At 61.7% G+C, this 12,500-nt stretch overlaps 1 non-coding gene across 1 annotated transcript; it reads right to left on the bottom strand.

Annotated features, from left to right (window-relative positions):
- Positions 1 to 1,584: 1,584 nt before the first annotated feature.
- On the bottom strand, positions 1,585 to 3,399 carry LOC142793138 (small subunit ribosomal RNA). The gene has a single exon (XR_012891463.1). It is a non-coding gene; the product is annotated as a small subunit ribosomal RNA (ribosomal RNA).
- Between the last annotated feature and the right edge of the window lie 9,101 nt (positions 3,400 to 12,500).

The following is a 12,500-nucleotide window of genomic DNA, read 5'->3' as shown; positions in this document are numbered from 1 at the left end:
AAATCGAGCAAACGGTGTGTTTCGGACGGCGTTTCGCTTTCGCTACTTGCGAGTGCTTTCGTGGTCCACCCCTCTATAAATACTCGGGAGGCGTCGAAGCCGGTTCTCCAAGCCGGACCCGTAGGTATCGTTGTGTGCTCGCTCTCATTGGCCCGCCTAACCAGAAAATGCCTGCGGTACACCCATTTGGATAAGAGTGCACGCAGATGCGGGCCTCGACGGCTACACATTTCCTCGGGCGGCCGCCTCCCGGCCTCCGTGGAGCGCGGGATGCACGGTCCCATCGACAAGCCTCTCCCGTTTTTACCGTGGCGTCGCGGTTCACCACGGCAGGCGGGTCGGTCTCCTCCGCATAAAAAGGGGGACCCCCGCTTTTTGTTCCACGAAATCGCACAAGCTTTTTTCGCATCCACGGTTTGCCACCGCACACCAAAATGCCGATCCGGCTGCCTACTTTAGCCAACAGGTGGAGCCAGGCGCGCCGTACTTGCGCGGCACTTCCCACGTCCACCGAAGTCGGTGCCAAGGACCACTTTCGGCGCCGGAGCCGCGTACGAGCCTACTCGAGGCGGAAGAACGAAGCCAGCAAGGGCCTGGCCGCAAGTGCGTTCAATTGTCGGGACGTCCAAGTCCCTCGTTCTTCCGTGCTTCCTCTTTCGGCAAGTCGTTGCGGCACCTTCCCAAAGCGCGCAGACCCGCTAATCGCGACGAGCGCGACGTGGCCGTGCCGCCTTTCCCTCGGCAGCAAGCAAAACGCCTGGCAACGTCGACGCTCCCCTAACCGCGATCTCGCACCGTGTTTCGTGTGGCGAATTCAAAAGCCGGCCGGCGCTGCTGCAACCATTACGGTCGGTACGCATACGCCGCGGAGGGCGGGACGGTCATCGGAGCGTGCGGTTCCTCCATCGAGTACTGCGCACCTCGGCCGTCGCATCGCCGTGCCATGACCGGCCGCGCGTCAACGCGAACCGGTGCCAGCGAGATCCCTCGCCTGCAAGAACCGACCGGCAGCCTCCGTCACCCGAGGACGCGGAGGCGCTTGCCGCGGACGGCGGGACGGTATGCACTGGTGCACAGCGGACCCGTCACATCGCCAGTTCCTTGACCGACCGCCGACGCTTGTGCCGTTCCTCTCGTACTTGGCAGTCGCCGCGCGATTGTCGGGTCTCGTTCTTGCACGCTCGAACGGTCGGGAGGGCACTCGGCTGGCGTTTCGGGAACGCGCAGCCTCGCCTTCTACCGACGTAACCACGACTCGCCGTTCGCGCTCCGCCGCTCCTGTTTACAGTACTAGGCGGTCCCGCAGCGGTCGGGTCGCGCAGTTCGAGCGCTTCGAGCCACGGTGCAGTGGCGGGTCGAAAGCCGACCTATGAGTGCGTTGCGCCGTTTGTACCCGCGTCCGCCACCTGGCCGACCGTCCAAGGTCGCGGTGTTGGCGTCCGCTGGGCGCAACAATTTGTCACGGGGTGCCGCTCCACATTCAGGCAGCCCCGTGGGGAAAAGCCGACCCCGCGTCCAAACGGGGTCAGCGGCAGAAAGTGTCGGGCGCAGACGCAGCTGAGGCGCTCACCCTTCACAATCCGTTAATGATCCTTCCGCAGGTTCACCTACGGAAACCTTGTTACGACTTTTACTTCCTCTAAATGATCAAGTTTGGTCATCTTTCCAACAGACCGGCGCAACCGAAAGGCCGCGCCGGACATCGGTCCGAAGACCTCACTAAATCATTCAATCGGTAGTAGCGACGGGCGGTGTGTACAAAGGGCAGGGACGTAATCAACGCGAGCTTATGACTCGCGCTTACTGGGAATTCCTCGTTCAAGGGGAACAATTGCAAGCCCCTATCCCAATCACGAAAGAAGTTCCACGGGTTACCCAGTCTTTTCAGACAGGGATAAAGACACGCTGCTTCCTTCAGTGTAGCGCGCGTGCGGCCCCGGACATCTAAGGGCATCACAGACCTGTTATTGCTCTGTTTCGTGCGGCTAGGAGCCGCTTGTCCCTCTAAGAAGGTTGTAAGGTGCTGGGAACCCCGCACCTATTTAATAGGCTAGAGTCTCGTTCGTTATCGGAATTAACCAGACAAATCGCTCCACCAACTAAGAACGGCCATGCACCACCATCCACCGAATCAAGAAAGAGCTCTCAATCTGTCAATCCTCCCAGTGTCCGGGCCGGGTAAGTTTTCCCGTGTTGAGTCAAATTAAGCCGCAGGCTCCACTCCTGGTGGTGCCCTTCCGTCAATTCCTTTAAGTTTCAGCTTTGCAACCATACTTCCCCCGGAACCCAAATACTTTGGTTTCCCGGAAGCTGCCCGCCGAGTCATTTGAGTAACTCAGGCGGATCGCTGGTTGGCATCGTTTATGGTCAGAACTAGGGCGGTATCTGATCGCCTTCGAACCTCTGACTTTCGTTCTTGATCAATGAAAACATTCTTGGCAAATGCTTTCGCAGTAGTTCGTCTTGCGACGGTCCAAGAATTTCACCTCTAGCGCCGCAATACGAATGCCCCCGTCCGTCCCTCTTAATCATTACCTCGTATTCCAAAAACCAACAGAACAGAAACGAGGTCTTGTTCTATTATTCCATGCAAGTTTATTCAGGCGACTCGCCTGCGTTGAGCACTCTAATTTTTTCAAAGTAAAAGCACCGGCCATCTCGAGGCACACAATGAAGTGCACCAAGAAAGAACCGGCATGATGTTCAGTCCGAGCCGTCGCATCGGGTAGATGCACTACTCGTCTGGAACTGAGATCCAACTACGAGCTTTTTAACCGCAGCAGCTTTAGTATACGCTATTGGAGCTGGAATTACCGCGGCTGCTGGCACCAGACTTGCCCTCCAATTGATCCTCGTTAAAGGATTTAGAGTGTACTCATTTCAATTACGGGGCCTCAAAAGAGTCCCGTATTGTTATTTTTCGTCACTACCTCCCCGTGCCGGGAGTGGGTAATTTGCGCGCCTGCTGCCTTCCTTGGATGTGGTAGCCGTTTCTCAGGCTCCCTCTCCGGAATCGAACCCTGATTCTCCGTTACCCGTAACAACCATGGTAAGCAAGTAACCTACCATCGAAAGTTGATAAGGCAGACACTTGAAAGAAACGTCGCCGGCTCGTGGCCATGCGATCAGCACAAAGTTATCCAGAGTCACCACACAATACGGGCCGAAACCCGATCGATCTTGGTCTAATAAAAGCACCCGTTACCCAAAGGGCTCCAGGCTCACTGCATGTATTAGCTCTAGAATTGCCACAGTTATCCAAGTAGGAAGAAACGATCTAAGGAACCATAACTGATTTAATGAGCCATTCGCGGTTTCGCCTTATTTCGGCATGTACTTAGACATGCATGGCTTAATCTTTGAGACAAGCATATGATTACTGGCAGGATCAACCAGGTAATCGTTCGACTGCGCGTCCGTCCTCGCCTTCGGCGGGCCGGACGCAGTCTGTGTGCGGCGGAGGCCACCTTCAGGCGCCCCAACACGCTTATTTTGCACTCCGAGATGACGGCGTTCGAGCTCGCTACGGCACAACCTTCCCGAAAGACGAGTGGGAGCCGTGCGGCAAGAAGCACGTTCATGCTCGCTCTTTTTCGTTGCATCGACTCGGTCGCGCCGTGCGGGTTGCCCAAGCCCGCTGCACTGTCGGTGGACCGGCCGGAACTAGCAACGGAGCCGAGACTGCAAAGCCGCCAGACGACGGGTCACGCCCGCGTCTTCGGCGCTTTCGCATCTGAATCGCCCGAGGACGACACGGAACACACCTCGATATCGTGGTAAAACGGCACCGTCCGACAACCAGCCCCTAACGCATCAAGCGGATGAGGCTGCAGACGACTGCCGTGGATTCCCCTGGAGCAGACCCGAGGACACGCTTGACGAGGCCGAAGCCCGCCGCATATCAGACACCCGGTCGCTTTCGCGTACGCCGCTCACGAGAACCCCCACATAATAGCAGCGATAAGTACCCAGACCTCCTTGGGCACTAATACGAGCGTACTCGAGAAAATTTCACCGCGGGTGTGCCCCGAAACGTGTGGCACGTTGAGCGTGCCACAAGTCTACGTCGCTCTCAAACCCGCCGAGGTCGTAGAATTTGCGACCCTACTCACGAAATTCCCACCGAGGATACGGCCGCAAACGTACCGCACCTTGGGTAGGCCACGAGTTTGTGCAACACTACGCTGACGGCACAGCACCGAGGTCGTGCGCGCACGCACGGGAAAATTCCGCCGCGGTTTCTGCCGAAAACGTGAGGCACCACGACTCTCCGCAAGTTCGCGTCGACTGCGAAAGACCGAAGTCGTGAACGACGTGTCCGCTACTCGCCGCCGACACGCTGGACACCAAACGTACAACGACTCGACGGCGTCGTAGAGGCCCACGACGCGGTTTTCCTTAACGACGTCTCGGCGTGGCACCGACAGGTTAGAACGGCCGACCAACGTTCCCTGTCCGCCGTTCGGCTCAGTCGAAGGGCTCGGCGACTTCGGCAACGCTGCGAAGCCGCACGGTGACGCACGCCATGTCCCCATTTTTTTTTTTTTTCTTTCTGCGTCTGCCGGGGTGCCCCTATAATAGCAGCGATAAGCACCCAGACCGCCGTGGGTCGCTCGCCCCGGCTGACGTGGTTTTTCGTACTCCTGCGGCGGTCGCCGTCAAGCACGTCCAAATACGCTACTTTCGTGGGCGCATTCACGCTCTTTCGCTTCGCCGGAGTGCCAGCACTCACTCTGCCAAAAACGGCGAACATCCGAGCGGCGGTTCCCACTTTTGCGTCGGCGTCGCAAACCCCGCCCCGGCAGACGAGGTTTGCCGTACTCGTGCGACGGTGGCCGGCGGGCACGTCGAAAGACGCCGATATCGTGCGCGAATTGGCGCACCTTGGCTTCACCGGAGTGCCGCCACTGACTCCTCCAAAAACGGCGAAGATCCGAGCGGCGCTTCCCACTTTCGCATCGGCGTCCCGAACTCCGCCCCGGCTGACGCGGTTTACCGTACTCGTGCGACGGTCGCCGGCGAGCACGTGGAAAGACGCCGATATCGTGCCCGAATCGGCTCCGTTCGGCTTCGCCGGAGTGCCAGCACTGGCTCGGCGAAAGACGACGAACATCCGAGCGACGGTTCTCACTATTGCGTACGCGTCGCAAACCCCGCCCCGGCAGACGCACTTTGCCGTACTCGTGCGACGGTCGCCGGCGAGCACGTAGAAAGACGCCGATATCGTGCCGGAATCGGCCCCGTTTGGCTTCGCCGGAGTGCCAGCACTCACTCGGCCACAAACGGCGAACATCCGAGCGGCGGTTCCCACTTAGCCGTCGGCGTCCCGAACTCCGCCCCGGCAGACGCGGTTGCCGAGCTCGTGCGACTAGCGACCGCGAAGCCGTCTCGCGACGCCGCTTTCGTGCGCGGCTCCCACTGCGACCTGGGTCACCCGAGGTCGACGAGCAAGAAAGAATGTCGAAAAAAAATTTTTTTTTTTTTTGCGTCTGCCGGGGTGCCCCTATAATAGCAGCGATAAGCACCCAGACCGCCATGGGTCGCTCGCCCCGGCTGACGTGGTTTTTCGTTTTCCTGCGGTGGTCGTCGTCAAGCACGTCCAAACACGCCACTTTCGTGGGCGCATTCGCGCTCTTTCGCTTCGCCGGAGTGCCAGCACTCACTCTGCCAAAAACGGCGAACATCCTAGTGGCGGTTCCCACTTTTGCGTCGGCGTCGCCAACCCCGCCCCGGCATACGCGGTTTGCCGTACTCGTGCGGCGGTGGCCGGCGGGCACGTCGAAAGACACCGATATCGTGCGCGAGTCGATGCTTCTTGGTCTCGCAGGAGGGCCGCCACTCACTCCTGCAAAAACGGCGAAGATCCGAGCGGCGCTTCCCACTTTTTCGTCGGCATCGCAAACCTCGCCCCGGCAGACGCGCTTTGCCGTACTCGTGCGACGGTCGCCGGCGAGCACGTCGAAATACGCCGATATCGTGCCCGAATCGGCCCCGTTTCGCTTCGCCGGAGTGCCAGCACTCACTCGGCCAAAAACGGCGAACATCCGAGCAGCGGTACCCACTTAGCCGTCGGCATCCCGAACTCCGCGCCGGCTGACGCGGTTGCCGAGCTCGTGCGACTAGCGACCGCGAACGCGTCTCGCGACGCCGCTTTCGTGCGCGGCTCCCATTGCGACCTGGGTTACCCGAGCTCGACCAGCAAAAAAGAAGGTCGAAAAAAAATTTTTTTTTTCTGCGTCTGCCGGGGTGCCCCTATAATAGCAGCGATAAGCACCCAGACCGCCGTGGGTCGCTCGCCCCGGCTGACGTGGTTTTTCGTACTCCTGCAGCGGTCGCCGTCAAGCACGTCCAAATACGCCACTTTCGTGGGCGCTTTCGCGCTCTTTCGCGTCGCCGGTGTGCCAGCACTCACTCTGCCAAAAACGGCGAACATCCTAGTGGCGGTTCCCACTTTTGCGTCGGCGTCGCCAACCCCGCCCCGGCATACGCGGTTTGCCGTACTCGTGCGGCGGTGGCCGGCGGGCACGTCGAAAGACACCGATATCGTGCGCGAGTCGATGCTTCTTGGTCTCGCAGGAGGGCCGCCACTCACTCCTGCAAAAACGGCGAAGATCCGAGCGGCGCTTCCCACTTTTTCGTCGGCATCGCAAACCTCGCCCCGGCAGACGCGCTTTGCCGTACTCGTGCGACGGTCGCCGGCGAGCACGTCGAAATACGCCGATATCGTGCCCGAATCGGCCCCGTTTCGCTTCGCCGGAGTGCCAGCACTCACTCGGCCAAAAACGGCGAACATCCGAGCAGCGGTACCCACTTAGCCGTCGGCATCCCGAACTCCGCGCCGGCTGACGCGGTTGCCGAGCTCGTGCGACTAGCGACCGCGAACGCGTCTCGCGACGCCGCTTTCGTGCGCGGCTCCCATTGCGACCTGGGTTACCCGAGCTCGACCAGCAAAAAAGAAGGTCGAAAAAAAATTTTTTTTTTCTGCGTCTGCCGGGGTGCCCCTATAATAGCAGCGATAAGCACCCAGACCGCCGTGGGTCGCTCGCCCCGGCTGACGTGGTTTTTCGTACTCCTGCAGCGGTCGCCGTCAAGCACGTCCAAATACGCCACTTTCGTGGGCGCTTTCGCGCTCTTTCGCGTCGCCGGTGTGCCAGCACTCACTCTGCCAAAAACGGCCAACATCCGAGCGGCGGTTCCCACTTTTGCGTCGGCGTCGTAAACCCCGCCCCGGCAGACGCGGTTTGCCCTACTCGTTCGACGGTCGCCGGCGAGCGCGTCGAAAGACGCCGATATCGTGCGCTAATTGGCGCTCCTTGGCTTCTCCGGAGTGCCGCCACTCACTCCTCCAAAAACGGCGAAGATCCGAGCGGCGTTCTCCACTTTCGCATCGGCGTCCCGAACTCCGCCCGGGCTGACGCGGTTTACCGTACTCGTGCGACGGTCGCCGCCGGGCACGTCGAAAGACGCCGATATCGTGCCGTAATCGGCCCCGTTTGGCTTCGCCCGAGTGCCAGCACTCACTCGGCCAAAAACGGCGAACATCCGAGCAGCGTTTCCCACTTTCGCATCGGCGTCCCGAAGCCCGCCCCGGCAGACGCGGTTTGCCCTACTCGAGCGACGGTCGCCGGCGATCACGTCGAAAGGCGCCGAATTCGTGCACGAATCGATGCTTCTTGGTCTCGCAGGAGGGCCGCCACTCACTCCTGCAAAAACGGCGAAGATCCGAGTTGCGCTTCCCACTTTTTCGTCGGCGTCCCGAACTACGCCCCGGCTGACGCGGTTTACCGTACTCGTGCGACGGTCGCCGGCGGGCACTTCAAAATACGCCGATTTCGTGGGCGCATTCACGCTGTTTCGCTTCCCCGGAGTGCCAACACTCACTCTGCCGAAAGCGGCGATCATCCGAGCGGCGGTTCCCACTTTTGCGTCGGCTTCGCAAACGGCGCCCCGGCAGACGCGCTCGTGCGACGTACTCGTGCGACGGTCGCCGGCGAGCACGTCGAAAGACGCCGATATCGTGCTCGAATCGACCCCGTTTCGCTTCGCCGGAGTGCTGCCAGTCACGGCGCAGAAAACGGCGAACAAGTGTTTTTTTTTTTTTTTTCCTAGAATTTGTGTTATAGAAGGCACATTTGATATCGGACGATAATTTTCAACTTTATCACGCGCACCGATTTTCGTGTAGAGGTTTGCAAGTTTATGGGAATTTCTCCACTTGGAATAATGCGATTTAGTAGTACTACGAGAACTTCATGGATGTACTCAAGGGTACGGGGCAAGTCAGTTACGTCAACACCTGCAGATTTTTTACACTTCAAACTGAAAATTGTTGGTTGTGAGTCCTCGTGTGATATTAAAGGCCGATTCGCTAACACATAGAACAAAGAAAGAAAGGAAGAAAAAACGCCCGCGCTCGCTCAAGAAACCTGGGTTCGCAACAAGTGGCAACAACAAGCAACCGAGCGAGTGCGCCAAAACCCGTGGCGGCCGAACAAACGCGAAGTCCCAACCGCGTCAGCCGGGGCGGCACGGGACAGGAAAAATCACTTCAGCCGGGGCGGCGGGGCACCGAATAAACCTCGTCACCTCGTCGCAGGATAAAAGAGGAAACAAAAAGTCTAAACAGCGTCTGCTGGAGCGAATGCGTAATAAAACAACAACAACAACAAAAAAAAACACCCGCGCTCAAGAAGTCTGCAATCCTCACAAAAGGCGACTGTGACCGAGCAGCGTCAGCCGGGGCCGTGCGGAAACGGAAAAACCGCGACTACCGGGGCGTCGAGGCACCGAAAAATCCACTTCAGCCGCGGCGAAAAAAAAAAACAAAAAGAAAGACGGAGGGGGGGGGGGGGGGAACCACGTCTGCCGGGGCGAAGGAAAAAAAAAAACGCGTCTGCCGGGGCGAGCCCGGGTGCGGCACCACCGGGAAAACTGTGGCAAACAGACATGGCGATCGAGTGAGTGGGCCGCCAGCCAGGCTCAGCCAAAAAGTGCAAAGTCCGAACTGCGTCAGCCGGGGCGGCAAAAACCGCGTCAGCCGGGGCGGCGCAAAAAACCGCGTCTGCCGGGGCGGCACGAAACCGCGTCAGCCGGGGCGGGGCGAAAACTGCGTCAGCCTGGGCGAAAAGAAAAAAAAAACGCGTCTGCCGGGGCAAGCCCGGGTGCGGCACCACCGGGAAAACTGTGGCAAACAGACATGGCGATCGAGTGAGTGGGCCGCCAGCCAGGCACAGCCGAAAAGTGCAAAGTCCGAACCGTGTCAGCCGGGGCGACGCAAAAACCGCGTCAGCCGGGGCGGCGCGAAAACCGCGTCAGCCGGGGCGGCACGAAACCGCGTCAGCCGGGGCGGCGCGAAAACTGCGTCAGCCGGGGCGGCGCGAAAACCTCGTCAGCCGGGGCGAGCGAAAAGGGGGGGGGGGGGGGGAACCACGTCTGCCGGGGCGAAAGAAAAAAAAAACGCGTCTGCCGGGGCGAGCCCGGGTGCGGCACCACCGGGAAGACTGTGGCAAACAGACATGGCGATCGAGTGAGTGGGCCGCCAGCCAGGCTCAGCCCAAAAAGTGCCAAGTCCGAACTGCGTCAGCCGGGGCGGCAAAAACCGCGTCAGCCGGGGCGGCGCGAAAACCGCGTCTGCCGGGGCGGCGCGAAAACTGCGTCAGCCGGGGCGAGCCCGGGTGCGGCACCACCGGGAAAACTGTGGCTAACAGACATGGCGATCGAGTGAGTGGGCCACCAGCCAGGCTCAGCCAAAAAGTGCCAAGTCCGAACTGCGTCAGCCGGGGCGGCAAAAACCGCGTCAGCCGGGGCGGCGCAAAAAAACCGCGTCTGCCGGGGCGGCACGAAACCGCGTCAGCCGGGGCGGCGCGAAAACTGCGTCAGCCGGGGCGAAAGAAAAAAAAAAAACGCGTCTGCCGGGGCGAGCCCGGGTGCGGCACCACCGGGAAAACTGTGGCAAACAGACATGGCGATCGAGTGAGTGGGCCGCCAGCCAGGCACAGCCGAAAAGTGCTAAGTCCGAACTGCGTCTGCCGGGGCGGCACGAAACCGCGTCAGCCGGGGCGGCGCGAAAACCGCGTCTGCCGGGGCGGCACGAAACCGCGTCAGCCGGGGCGGCGCGAAAACTGCGTCAGCCGGGGCGAGCCCGGGTGCGGCACCACCGGGAAAACTGTGGCAAACAGACATGGCGATCGAGTGAGTGGGCCGCCAGCCAGGCACAGCCGAAAAGTGCTAAGTCCGAACTGCGTCTGCCGGGGCGGCACGAAACCGCGTCAGCCGGGGCGGCGCGAAAACCGCGTCTGCCGGGGCGGCACGAAACCGCGTCAGCCGGGGCGGCGCGAAAACTGCGTCAGCCGGGGCGAGCCCGGGTGCGGCACCACCGGGAAAACTGTGGCAAACAGACATGGCGATCGAGTGAGTGGGCCGCCAGCCAGGCACAGCCGAAAAGTGCTAAGTCCGAACTGCGTCAGCCGGGGCGGCAAAAACCGCGTCAGCCGGGGCGGCGCAAAAAACCGCGTCTGCCGGGGCGGCACGAAACCGCGTCAGCCGGGGCGGCGCGAAAACTGCGTCAGCCGGGGCGAAAGAAAAAAAAAAACGCGTCTGCCGGGGCGAGCCCGGGTGCGGCACCACCGGGAAAACTGTGGCAAACAGACATGGCGATCGAGTGAGTGGGCCGCCAGCCAGGCACAGCCGAAAAGTGCTAAGTCCGAACTGCGTCTGCCGGGGCGGCACGAAACCGCGTCAGCCGGGGCGGCGCGAAAACCGCGTCTGCCGGGGCGGCACGAAACCGCGTCAGCCGGGGCGGCGCGAAAACTGCGTCAGCCGGGGCGAGCCCGGGTGCGGCACCACCGGGAAAACTGTGGCAAACAGACATGGCGATCGAGTGAGTGGGCCGCCAGCCAGGCACAGCCGAAAAGTGCTAAGTCCGAACTGCGTCTGCCGGGGCGGCACGAAACCGCGTCAGCCGGGGCGGCGCGAAAACCGCGTCTGCCGGGGCGGCACGAAACCGCGTCAGCCGGGGCGGCGCGAAAACTGCGTCAGCCGGGGCGAGCCCGGGTGCGGCACCACCGGGAAAACTGTGGCAAACAGACATGGCGATCGAGTGAGTGGGCCGCCAGCCAGGCACAGCCGAAAAGTGCAAAGTCCGAACCGTGTCAGCCGGGGCGACGCAAAAACCGCGTCAGCCGGGGCGGCGCGAAAACCGCGTCAGCCGGGGCGGCACGAAACCGCGTCAGCCGGGGCGGCGCGAAAACTGCGTCAGCCGGGGCGGCGCGAAAACCTCGTCAGCCGGGGCGAGCGAAAAGGGGGGGGGGGAACCACGTCTGCCGGGGCGAAAGAAAAAAAAAACGCGTCTGCCGGGGCGAGCCCGGGTGCGGCACCACCGGGAAGACTGTGGCAAACAGACATGGCGATCGAGTGAGTGGGCCGCCAGCCAGGCTCAGCCCAAAAAGTGCCAAGTCCGAACTGCGTCAGCCGGGGCGGCAAAAACCGCGTCAGCCGGGGCGGCGCGAAAACCGCGTCTGCCGGGGCGGCGCGAAAACTGCGTCAGCCGGGGCGAGCCCGGGTGCGGCACCACCGGGAAAACTGTGGCTAACAGACATGGCGATCGAGTGAGTGGGCCACCAGCCAGGCTCAGCCAAAAAGTGCCAAGTCCGAACTGCGTCAGCCGGGGCGGCAAAAACCGCGTCAGCCGGGGCGGCGCAAAAAAACCGCGTCTGCCGGGGCGGCACGAAACCGCGTCAGCCGGGGCGGCGCGAAAACTGCGTCAGCCGGGGCGAAAGAAAAAAAAAACGCGTCTGCCGGGGCGAGCCCGGGTGCGGCACCACCGGGAAAACTGTGGCAAACAGACATGGCGATCGAGTGAGTGGGCCGCCAGCCAGGCACAGCCGAAAAGTGCCAAGTCCGAACTGCGTCTGCCGGGGCGGCACGAAACCGCGTCAGCCGGGGCGGCGCGAAAACTGCGTCAGCCGGGGCGAGCCCGGGTGCGGCACCACCGGGAAAACTGTGGCAAACAGACATGGCGATCGAGTGAGTGGGCCGCCAGCCAGGCACAGCCGAAAAGTGCTAAGTCCGAACTGCGTCAGCCGGGGCGGCAAAAACCGCGTCAGCCGGGGCGGCGCAAAAAACCGCGTCTGCCGGGGCGGCACGAAACCGCGTCAGCCGGGGCGGCGCGAAAACTGCGTCAGCCGGGGCGAAAGAAAAAAAAAACGCGTCTGCCGGGGCGAGCCCGGGTGCGGCACCACCGGGAAAACTGTGGCAAACAGACATGGCGATCGAGTGAGTGGGCCGCCAGCCAGGCACAGCCGAAAAGTGCTAAGTCCGAACTGCGTCTGCCGGGGCGGCACGAAACCGCGTCAGCCGGGGCGGCGCGAAAACCGCGTCTGCCGGGGCGGCACGAAACCGCGTCAGCCGGGGCGGCGCGAAAACTGCGTCAGCCGGGGCGAGCCCGGGTGCGGCACCACCGGGAAAACTGTGGCAAACAGACATGGCGATTGAGTGAGTGG

The sequence above is a fragment of the Rhipicephalus microplus genome, unplaced genomic scaffold (assembly GCF_043290135.1).
Source record: "Rhipicephalus microplus isolate Deutch F79 unplaced genomic scaffold, USDA_Rmic scaffold_284, whole genome shotgun sequence".
Lineage (NCBI taxonomy): Eukaryota > Metazoa > Arthropoda > Arachnida > Ixodida > Ixodidae > Rhipicephalus > Rhipicephalus microplus.
This window is presented reverse-complemented; position numbering and strand designations above follow the sequence as displayed.